Below are 10,880 nucleotides of genomic sequence, written 5' to 3'. Positions count from 1 at the left end.
GTGGAAACATTAACCGTTAACCATCTCGCGTCCAAACTGGAGGCCCTGTAATCAGAGAATGGCCATAAGAGTTCGTCAAATTCCCGCGAGCGAGAGAGAAACATAGGCCATCTCTTCTACGATCGTAGAAGCGTAGCCTATGGTTTCTCGCTCGCTCGCGGGAATTTGACGAACTCTTATGGCCAGTCTCTGATTACAGGGTCTCTAGTCCAAACGATTGTACAGCGCTCACTTGGGCGACAGGATTTCGCCCGGGAGGAAATTTCTCTTCTAGCCGCAAATACCGCGCGACGCAAATTTGAGTTTTACGTTTAATATGCGCGTCATTAATCGCCTCCTTTTAATCTTTCAATGCGCGCGGGGTCTCTCTAGCCGCCGCGTTACTCTGAAATTCTTTTATCTTTCACGATTAATCTTTAAACTTCGCCGCGCAAACTTCTTGTATTCGACGGTATTTTTAGGAAGATGAGAAACGCGACGAGAAAGTTACCTTACGTTTATGTACTTAGCGAAAAGAATAGCGTGTAGTGTCATTTATCAAATCGACGAGACTTTTATGGTATAGCGGGAGATAGAGAGCGATGCGCGCCGAACACCTCTTCGTACCACTCGACTCTCGTCTCCCGGCATTCTTTCGGATTTACTATCGGCAAATGTGCAAATCGCGTGCCTGCGCATCTGTCACACGCGCGCTCGGCACCGTCACGCCGACACGGGTTGATTTAGTTTCGTTTCATCTTATTATACATCACGACGCGCGCGTATTAATTCCCAAATCGGATGTTGCAGTCGACAAATAACCTAATTAATCGAGCGAATTTAATTAACCCGCTTGCACACCGATCTCCGCCCAGAGGTAAAAGTTATGATTCTTGCTCACGCAAGTTGGCATGCTTCATCTCCGTCCTTTCTCCTCTTTCTCTCTCTCTCTCTCTCTCTCTCTCTCTCTCTCTCTCTCTCTCTCTCTCTCTCTCTCTCTGTCTGTCTCTGTCTCTGTCTCTGTCCCTCCCTGATTTCACCCTCTTTTTTACCGTTTCTCCTACCAACCCTTGTTCATCTCCGACTCGTTTCACCCTCGGCTATCGAGCCGTGCCCAGTCGGCTGTAACGAAAATTGACTTTCTCGCGAGAACGAGAGAAAGGACGGGGGAGATAGAGTATATCGCTGTCGAGACCCAGTTTCGACTTTTCGGCTTCGGCCGACGCGCGCGCGATAGTACATCACCGTTTTATCCATTTTCCCCTCCCCTCCTCGTGCGTTTTCGAGGCTGCTTCGGCAAGCCCCGTCAAATTTTCCGCGCGATTGATAAAAGGGGGGGAAAAAAAGAAGGAATCTCGTCGCGCCACGCCACGCCGCGCTGATTCGCTGCATTCTCGCCGACTGGCCCAGTTGATGTAATCGAATCGGGTATTGACGGCTGATACGAAAATGCACTTCCGCCTCGGTACATCGATGGGATACATCGAGCCTCTGTTCGTAACGGGTGCTTGGAAGTAAGGAATAGTAGACTCTTACACTCTTCTTCACTTATCTTAGACGTGTTCTACGTTGCCTGAGGTCAATCACGATAATCATGGTTGATACACTTCTTAATGGTGGGAAAATCTATTTTCTACGTTGTTAAAAGTGACGATATTAAGACAGTCGTTTATTAGATATCGCAAAATCATCAAACATTTCTCTATTTTGCAATGAATTCCTTTAATTAGAACTTGCCAGCCATTAGTCGTCATGCATTTTTTCTACATTGTTTAATCAATTACTGACGTTAAATAATTCTTTACGTTATTTCTCTATTTATTTAATATTTTATTCAGCTCAGGTAATTTACAGAACTAGATGGACAACAAAGCATTTTAATATAACCGCGAAAACTAGAAGTATATTATTAGATACTTGCGTTTCTTTATCAGGTGAAAGTTAATTAATATCCGAAAATCCTTAATGCTGTTCCAACGATCGAAGCGTGAAAGTTATGTCGGTTGTTTACGTCACGCTGCGCGACAATTTCCAGCAATTTGCAGCTATTCGTGGGAAGACGTCATTTTGCGCTTGATCGGCTTTGAAGCGTCGAACGACTCCTCTGTCGCGCTTCATCGACGCGGGACGCGGACAGCAGCTGCTGGCCGTGTTACTTCTCGGACACCCGCAGCATTCGTCGGCTATTAACAGCCGAGGTAAAGCAGCCCGTTTGTATGTGAGGGTTGCAAGGTGTAGCTGTGTACCATCTGCTCGTGCACGTGGCCCTGGCACGTGTTGCCAGCTGATAATAACCGCCGCCGCGGCGTGTTACATCGACACACGTCAGATTTTCACGATGAAGATCGCCGGCAATACATATTAATCCTTTCCACTCAATTGTTGTTGACTTTGTGGATAAATTGCCGCGATCCGGTATCGCCGCACCACCCATCATTACCCGTACGTGCGTGTTTTACGAATCATCCCGCAGGGCAGAACGCGTATAAGTTAAATGCATCTCTTTGTCGGACATCGCGGTTACAATAGTTAGAACGAAATACCATACGTATAGAACGTTTGATATATTGACGCATTTAATACAACAGCGGTGAGGTAAAAAAGGGAAAAAAAAGTCAGTTACAACCCATTTTGGGGCCCACAATTAGTAATCGAATTATTTAGATTGTTTGTAACTCTAATCTTTTACGAATTTTATCCCGCGTAACTAATAATCACAATTAGCTGTTCCATCTATATCCAAGATATTAAAGTAATACTAATCAATTCTCTCAATTAGTTCTGCCGATATTCAGTAACGCAAAGATAATTTTCACTTAAGTGGCAATAACCGAAATGTTAAGTTACTTAACTACATCAAAAAACGGTCAAAATTTTTCCCAGAGTAGAGTTACGAACAATCCAAATAATTCGATTACTAATGGTGGGCCCCAAAATGGGTTACAACTGTCTTTTTTTCCCAGAGTACCGAAGTGATTTTTATTTAACAAAAAAAGAGGTTCGACCTATTGATAAAGAAAGAATTGCGCGATAAAACCTGAATCTTAAGTGGGTGCAAATATATAAGAAAGTCAAGGGGGTAACCACTTGATTTATAGCACACCTTAGTTAAGTTGCACGGACCATTATTGTGTCTATGAGAACTATAATATAATACATTGTTAGGTCAACCGTAACTTACGTAGTTGGAAAAATTATAAAAATGTGGTTGGCTCCTAAAATGACTATAAATTATAGCGAGATTGATTGTGGTAACTGCAACCATGGTTTTTCCATCAGTGTAAGTGCATCGAAACTATTTGCAGCGCCGATTGACGGCGGTACGCGCTATCTTGGAGGGACGTTCAATAAGACGTTTATGGCTCTCTCTGCGAAGTTCGAGCTATGAATGTAAAGCTTTGAGTCTTGAAAAGTCGAAGATTATCGCGAGTACAAAGTGCGTAACGACGCGGGTCGTTCTCACCTGGCCGGGTTGTCGACATGGGCTAGTGATAGCTCCGGGCCACGTACCACGGCTGTTTGAACAGGTGACTCGACAGCTGTTGGCCAGGATGAATTTTATAACACCCCTGCTGGGCGGCGGGGCACAGCCCGGCTCGCGCTCGCGTCGCCACGGCGCGGCGTACGCATCGGCGAGCGCCGTAATCGCTCGGCGAACGAAACGCATTCCATCGAATTTCGTTCGGGGGTTGATGACTGCACTTACGGCGCGGGAATATATGAACGCGCGGGGCGGGTTAACAAACGAATTATGCGCTCCACTATCGACAGATTGACCGTGCCGCTTTCCAACGATCAGCCTGTAACGAGCCTCACCGCTCGAATAGCGGACGGCTTTTATGGAAAAAGGAAACAAATCCGTTTCGAGCTGCAATATTTTCGGAAACGTCTCTCGCGTATTTTCAAAAATATCTCTGTGAAAGGGGCAACACATTGGAAATGGAACTTGTGCTCCGCGTCGGAAAGTTTAATGGAAAATATTGTCTCTTTATTTCCTCGATTGCGCGACGAATCGTCATTTATTTTCCCGCTACATGGTGTCACCCGGCAAACATTTTGAAAGTCCCGACCAAAAACTGCGCGATGTCCATAGGAGCGAAATGAAATTCAACGCCCGACCCTGCCCGGGTGAAGTTTCGCGGGATGAAGGGCGGAAACGCGGAGATGAACGGGAGTTGGTCCGTCGGTGCGCGCTCTCTCTCTCTCTCTCTCTCTCTCTCTCTCTCTCTCTCTCTCTCTCTCTCTCTCTCTCCCCCCCCCTCTCTCTTTTTCTCTTTCTCTCTCCACCTCGTTTCTCAGTTTAGCATACGTATAACGTCGGCGTGCAGTTATGTCGAGTTACGAGGACATAACCCGCCTCTCTTTCGTCTCTGTCTCGCCCTCGTCTCTCCCCGTCCTTCCCCCTTTAATTTACTCGCGCTCTTTCGCTCTTTGGCTCGGGCCGCGATAAATGTTACGGGCCACCATAAAGCATATCGCTATTTCGCTAAAGGGCGTCTGGATATTACGCGGAACGCGGGCGCGTCCGACACCGAGCGCGAGAGCCGAGCACCGCGCGCGATAATACACAATAGAAATACCGCGGCGCCGCCCGGGAAGATTTCAGGGATGAAAGCGGAACGGCGAGGATTATTAAGATGCCTGCTTGTGCTCGCTTGCTCGCAGGCTGCCGGCTGCTGTTCAGGCTGCTGAATTCACCGCTTTAATCCGATACGCGCTACCATCTTCCTTTTATTTCCCCGAAGCGTAGTGGGTCAGCGCGTCATCTCCGCTCGTCTTGACTGCGTATTTCGTAGATTCGTCGCGTGCATATTCCCTTTTTATTGTAATTATTACCGCGTTTAATATCAAACACAGAAAGGAAACAGTCCGCAGTAATTAGATTTTTAATAATTCAATATCTTAGAAAGGTAAGAACGATTGAAACAACAATTATAGAATTATTATATAGAACTTAACTGTACACGGAATGTCCCATCGTATATCTTCATATTTTGACAGTCTACTTTGGGGATTAATTAATATTGCGTTTTCGCAGCGTCACTGGGAATAATCTTCGAATTATAAGCGATTAAAGTTGATCAATAATCGTAGGAAAAATTCATAACTCGTTAAGATCGTTACTTATTAAAATGCAGCTTCATTACATTTCAGGCTATAAAAGCTGAAGCGAAAGTACAACAAACTAATTTATAAACACAATAAATTCTTTATCACAAGTCATTTGACAGTAATACTCTTGAAAGTGGATTTTATTCTCTGAACGAACGTTAGATCTACATTCAACAATTCCGTCGAAATTCGAGACAATAAAAGACAGGGAACAATTCGGCGGTTATCTTGTAATTAAACGTACTCCGCTTCGCAGAGTAGTTCAAAATACGCCGTGCTCTCGGGTGCGTTTGTTTTTGTTCGCCGTCATACCGTGCGTTACCTTGAAACGTTTGTTTACGCGCGGTTACATTGCCGTCATTCGTGCGGCGAGGCTCGGGCCGGTAGGCGCGCGCCGCAGTTCGCGCTATCAGTCTTCTTTGCGAGACAATCGCGACAAGTACCGCGAGCACGCCTACGAAACGCGAGCGTTCGTTATCGGGGGACTCGGTCTGTGCGATTAATTCCTCCGATTAGTAATTTGTGCCCAATTACAGTAATTACATTACGTCTGTACGAGAGTGATTGATCGAGGGTTTATCGATAATGCGTATATTTCGCGAAATGTTGGAAATATGCGAGACTAACAATAAATATCGAATGTGATTCGTCCGTGATTCGCGTTAATGCGCGAGACTTCGAGCGGATTGCAGCTTTTTGACGATCAAACTTTTTTAATGCTTCGTGCCACGTCGCTCGTAATTTACTGGCGCGTAAAGTTCCGCAAAGACATCGCCCACTTATGGGTAACGCGTTCGTGGTCGATTAAGAATTACTTTAGCACATATTTAAGGTATTAAAGAAATAATATAAATTTTTTTAGTACATTGAAGAGAGTAATATTATTCGGTTTATTAAGTACAATGTCGAAATCAGCTTGGTATTCAATGTGTTAGTCTCGGAAGTGCCGGTTAAAGTACGTCGTGATTATTCGGTGGTTAGCGAATCATAATTTGCCGTATTTTCGTGAGTGAGCGTTGTGTATCATCGCCGAACAAGAGAGGAGGAGGAGGTCCAGGGAGGCATCGGGCAACGGCGGAGCAACTCTATGGTGAACATTTTACGATCATTTAATCCTCCGTTTCTTGCGATTGCAACTGTTTCATTGAGCATTAACTACATTGTATTTTTTAAGTATTAATTACTTCGGACTGTCCTTTAATTTGAATCGTGCACTTGTGTGTTACAGACATAACTATATTGTTTTTTTAAATATTAATTACTTTGGGCTATCCTTTAATTTGAATCGTGCAATCTGTGTGTTACAGATCGGCGTAACCTACAACTCCGCCGCTGCGCATCGTATCGGTGAGTGATAAATGAATTTTTATTTCAATTTCTGGTAGTGGATCTAGGAAAATTGTATTACACGCAGACGCATATACGTATCAAGTAAAGAAGATACAATATTACGGACAAACATAAATAGATCCAGCGTCTCGAGATGGATGTATTGGAGTGGATAGGCTGGACAGTTTTTAATCTTGGAACACAAAATTATTTTTTTATTTATTGTGTGTACGAAAATGCGTCGAGCGCTTAGACGGAAATCGCAAAATATAACTTACAATATTGGGGATTAAACGAGGAAAAATTGTTGACATTCGCGTTATTCGTGTTATTTTATTTGCTTCTTTCTCTCCATTCTTTTAATAAATTTGGAGATTTACCGTGGCCCCTCTGTTTCATGTTATTCCAAGATTAAATATTACATAAACTGATGCCAGAAAGTAATATTTCGAGCTTTTTCAACATGTACGTATAAATAGAAGACGAGCGACAATTAATTTATAGGAAATATTGCTAGCCAAATAATTGATTAGAAATAACAATTTTTATTCTTACGATACGCAAATTCTGTTTCAATTGATCGCAGTTGATCCATCCATACTTATTGATCAATTGAGTTTGTCACATAATAATGCGAGGACCAATAAATGTTTGGTCGCGAATCGGAGTACGCACGAAAGCGTGATTATCGACCTGAATGTGCGCTACGCCATCACAATACCAAGAAGCAATTTTGAAAGTTATCGTGATTTGATATCTTTGTATCAGGATTTCCACTTTAATTAATCTCTGGAATACGCTATTGAAGTATTATACGGTAGTTGCGGGAGATTCTAGATAACTAGGATTAATACGGTAAATCGAAAATAAAACGGGAGAGAAAGATAATCGCGGGGGAGAAATGTATATATACTTTGGAATATTTTTCTTTTCTACAAAATTATTTCTTTTAATACTTTTAATACACGCGACCTTTGACACTCAAGCACGTCCTTAGGGGCCAACCCCCCCGGGCACATGTCTAAAGTGCCTATTATGCTGAGCCACCGCCGGTTGTCCGGGAGACACAGAGTGTCTTTGAAGTACCCGGGCAAACCGGTACAGCGGCTTTAAGGCTTAAGACTTTGGGCAAGATAAGTCAGAAGTTCGACTCGCGCGCGGTGCATGTCCGGAAGTCCTTCGTTAAAAGTTATGGCTAACGACGCGACATCGCGACTTAACTGTCGAAGTATATGTAATTAACTGGGTTAAGGGAAAATTATCAAGGAGGCATTAGGGAGCGGAAATGAAATTATGAATGATACGTTGTTACATAGCCCGGCTAATTAAGTTGAGGATAAATTGAAATTGAACGTAAAATTTCGAACTTGCAAAGAGAGAGAATTCCAAAAGTTGAATAAAAAGTTACAACGCGCCGCTGTTCTCGCCGTTTTATATTTCGACGAGAAGATACACGAGTAATTTTGTTGTGCGTTTATAAGAATGAATGGCTAACTTCGTGGTAACTTGAGGTATTATCTGTCGCTTAGGGTTCGAAAAATGATGAACTCGGACCGTGTCGACTTTTCGACCGATCAGGCACGGTGTGTCGCATCGGTTTGCAAGATTATCGGATTTTACGGTAGGCATCGTGGAGAATAACGGGAGCAAACACACGCGAAATGCGACAATTAGCGTTCTGGATTTGTGTACGGGAATCTAACAGAATTACGGTGTATCGGGGATTGAAATTGCGTGTCACGTGGATTCGCTAATTTGCGGGTACGCTAAAGATCGTTTGCAACGGAGCTTAACCGGCCCGTGTCCGCCGTTGAATTTCCTCGTCACGTCTGTTTTCCTTCCTCCGTGCCCGCTTGAAAATCGTCGTAATTCCATTCGTGGGATAATGCCAGGTCCGTGTGTAACGATTATGCTGTTATTAACCCTGCTCGCCACTGTGCCCACGCCGTTATCGATGATTAAACGCGCGTCTTCGACGAACTGCCTCCTACGTACTTTTCGCAAAACAAATTGCGCATTACGTTACTTTTTGTTAGCTTATTGTACGAGTCATTAGCGCATTTCCAGAGATTATGCCGGGCGAGTAGAAATAAAAGTTATCGCGTACAGATAATGCGTTTCGCGCGCGAATTAAATTATTTGTATCACCGGGCGCTGAAATTTATCTATTATTGTGATTAATCATCATGCGCGTTATATTTAATTTAATCCATCGGTTTTTGATTACGCGCGATATTTACGGAACCTAATTTCCCGCCCTGTGTAATTCATACGGCGTGAGTTATTATTGCCGTTGTTATACACACATCCGCTGACGTGTACGCTCGTTCAAGTAGCATTGTCGAGCGTATCCATTTTCACCCAGAATTTCCCTCTAGCCTGATACAGAGTGTATCGCAGTTCAGCTTGAAATGAAGCGGTTTACCGTAAACGGTGTTTATTATCGCTGATAATTGCGAGTACGCTTCTTGTGTAATAAACTAGAATCGGCCATCTGAAAATTGAGCTCTTTAGACGGCTTTTAAGAGAGCACCGGCTTCATTCATAATTGATCGCGCGGCAACTGGGGATTCATCCATAAATGCTCTTCGGCAACTGGGATTCATTTCAATCGGCTACTTAAAGTTAACTGCGCGGAAGGGTATTGTCTCTCTTTTAAGGGGGCCCTCGCGTCTTATCTTAAAACCATGCTCCGATTGAATTCTCCTTCACGAGGCATAAAATATATTTTGCAATAAATTGAAGAACTTTATTCGCGATATAGCTGTAAAACGTGAGCGAATTCGTGCTGTGCGGTAATTAGATTCGTCAAAAGTAATCGAAATGAAATATTTAAGAAAATATTTATTACTATATACCGAACGTTTTATCATTGATGTTAAACGGGGAAAAAGACAAAACTGGACCAGGCTCAGAACTCTTATTTCTACGCTCTACTTATCTGCTACTTTTATGTACGCTCTACTCATTCGCGTGCTTGTCACGCTGTAATTTTTTACCCGTCGAGGCGAACACCCGACACGTTCCCGGAACGTCAGATCGACGCGGTTCTCACGTTCGCTTCGACGTATTGGCAAGGCACGTGTCGGAAGCCGTAGAAACTTTCGATTAGGTAATCTTAAGGTCGCCCTCAGGGCTTCCCTCTCATCGTCCTAAAATAATAACGGCGACGCGGCGCCCGCAGCACAGCCATCGTGCCTCCAGCCGCGCGATTACGCGTCGAAACTTAACGTGACGCCTGGCTTGTGCTCGAAAACGGGATGGAGCCCTTCGAAATTCATCGCGGTACCACTTCGTTCGCAATCCTGCGGGTATTATAAATAAACGGGATAAAGAGAACCGACCCGGGGAATCCCGCGTATGATAATTACAGGTCAGCGCTTAATGTTCCGAACTTGACTCGAATTATTTCACCGCCCCGGAAATTTACAATTTCTCGCTTTCGGTTTTTTCCCTCCAACTGCATCTCCCTTTCATTTTGTGAGCTTTATGGATGTAATTCAACAGAGAAAATAATACTACACGCGTGTACACGCACGTACACGTTATTTTAGATTTAATGATAATAATTGTTTAGCGTGTACATATTGTGATAATTATTATACTATAGAATTACTCATTGCTCTTTAACATTCGTGGCGCCGAATTAAATGCTATTCAACGCACGTAGGGACGCTAAACGTTACACGTTAAAATTAGTATTAATCACAAGTTCCTGCTCCCCGAAACGTTAATTAGGCTAAATTAACGTTATTCGACGAATCATTGATCGCGATTGTATTAGTCGCGATAGTTGCGTAAGCGCCAAATTCGAGCGATCGCAATTGAAACGACGTAGGAAGGGCACATGCGTGCCGCCAGGGGAAGGAAAAAATGGGAGGTTTAATCTCGTGAGCCACTTAAAACATAGTTTATCCTAATCTTCGGGGTATTTGTCTAATTAAATTTTATCCCACAAAGAGGACGGGCGAGGGGAATTTTTTTTCTCTCTCTCTCTCTCTCATCGACAATTACATTCGGATAATTCGGACTAATAACATTTCTGCCCCGGTTAATGGGTTAATAGAAAGCTTCGTTTCGAGAGTGCCACTTAGCTTACGCCTGCCGTTTATTAAGGTATAATAGAAAAATTGTCTTTTTTTTCCCTCTCGTCGGCTTTCGTAATATGGAGCAGGCGTGGGCTATCTTTATCGCCGCCGGCTTGTGATATTAATATTACGAAGCGTAAAATTAAAATGTGAGGTAACGAACGCGAATGCACCGCTGTGTTCGGAATACACTTGCAATTTTTACTTGAGAAATATTATTTCAAATTTCGGAAATATTTCTTTACCCGTGCTTATTAATGTACGGTGTGTGTGTGTGTGTGTGTGTGTGCGCGCGCGCACGCGCTGTGTTTTAACGTGTACACGTAGGTCTTGAAAATTTGCTGGAGTATAAATTTTTAATTATACGTAACG

The sequence above is a fragment of the Vollenhovia emeryi genome, unplaced genomic scaffold (assembly GCF_000949405.1).
Source record: "Vollenhovia emeryi isolate VEMERY1.0 unplaced genomic scaffold, V.emery_V1.0 DF939226.1, whole genome shotgun sequence".
Taxonomy (NCBI): domain Eukaryota; kingdom Metazoa; phylum Arthropoda; class Insecta; order Hymenoptera; family Formicidae; genus Vollenhovia; species Vollenhovia emeryi.
Note: the sequence above shows the minus strand (reverse complement) of the source record.